Below are 1,977 nucleotides of genomic sequence, written 5' to 3'. Positions count from 1 at the left end.
TAATACAACAAAGTAAGAGCGGGGTATACTGCTGGGGATTAATACAACATAGAGTAATGAGCTGGGGATTACTACAACCATACAGTAAGGGGCTGGGGATTAATACAACCATACAGTAAGGAGCTGGGGATTACTACAACAATACAGTAAGGGGCTGGGGATTACTACAACCATACAGTAAGGGGCTGGGGATTAATACAACCATACAGTAAGGGGCTGTGGAATACTACAACAATACAGTAAGGAGCTGGGGATTAGTACAACAATACAGTAAGGGGCTGGGGGTTAATACAACCATACAGTAAGGGGCTGGGGATTACTACAACCATACAGTAAGGGGCTGGGGATTAATACAACTATACAGTAAGGGGCTGGGGATTAATACAACCATACAGTAAGGAGCTGGGGATTAATACAACAATACAGTAAGGAGCTGGGGATTACTACAACAATACAGTAAGGGGCTGGGGATTAATACAACCATACAGTAAGGGGCTGGGGATTAATACAACCATACAGTAAGGGGCTGGGGATTAATACAACCATATAGTAAGGGGCTGGGGATTAATACAACATACAGTAAGGAGCTGGGGATTACTACAACCATACAGTAAGGGACTGGGGATTAATACAACCATACAGTAAGGGGCTGGGGATTAATACAACTATACAGTAAGGGGCTGGGGATTAATACAACCATACAGCAAGGGGCTGGGGATTAATACAACCATACAGTAAGGTGCTGGGGATTACTACAACCATACAGTAAGGGGCTGGGGATTACTACAACCATACAGTAAGGGGCTGGGGATTACTACAACAATACAGTAAGGAGCTGGGGATTACTACAACAATACAGTAAGGGGCTTGGGATTACTACAACCATACAGCAAGGGGCTGGGGATTACTACAACCATACAGTAAGGGGCTGGGGATTAATACAACCATACAGCAAGGGGCTGGGGATTAATACAACATACAGTAAGGAGCTGGGGATTACTACAACCATACAGTAAGGGGGTGAGGATTAATACAACATACAGTAAGGGGCTGGGGATTAATACAACATACAGTAAGGAGCTGGGGATTACTACAACCATACAGTAAGGGGCTGGGGATTACTACAACTATACAGTAAGGAGCTGGGGATTAGTATAACTATACAACAAGGGACTGGTTGATTACTACCATTTATTCAACCATACAACAAGAGATTTAGGTATTACTACAACCATACACCAAGAGATTAAGGTATTACTACAACCATACAACAAGAGAATGAGGTATTACTACAACCATACAACAAGGGATTTGGGTATTACTACAACCATACAACAAGAGATTTGGGTATTACTTCAACCATACAACAAGAGATTTAGGTATTACTACAACCATACAACAAGAGATTCAGGTATTACTACAACCATACACCAAGAGATTAAGGTATTACTACAACCATACAACAAGAGAATGAGGTATTACTACAACCATACAACAAGGGATTTGGGTATTACTACAACCATACAACAAGAGATTTGGGTATTACTTCAACCATACAACAAGAGATTTAGGTATTACTACAACCATACAACAAGAGATTCAGGTATTACTACAACCATACAACAAGAGATTTAGGTATTACTACATCCATACGAGAAGAGATTTAGGTATTACTACAACCATACAACAAGAGATTTAGGTATTACTACAACCATACAACAAGAGATGTAGGTATTACTTCAACCATACAACAAGAGATTTAGGTATTACTACAACCATACAACAAGAGATTTAGGTATTACTACAACCATACAACAAGAGATTTAGGTATTACTACAACCATACAACAAGAGATTTAGGTATTACTACAACCATACAACAAGAGATTTATGTATTACTACAACCATACAACAAGGGATTTGGGTATTACTACAACCATACAACAAGGGATTTGGGTATTACTACAACCATACAACA

Source organism: Pecten maximus, unplaced genomic scaffold, assembly GCF_902652985.1.
Source record: "Pecten maximus unplaced genomic scaffold, xPecMax1.1, whole genome shotgun sequence".
In the NCBI taxonomy this organism is placed as follows: Eukaryota; Metazoa; Mollusca; class Bivalvia; order Pectinida; family Pectinidae; genus Pecten; species Pecten maximus.
This window is presented reverse-complemented; position numbering follows the sequence as displayed.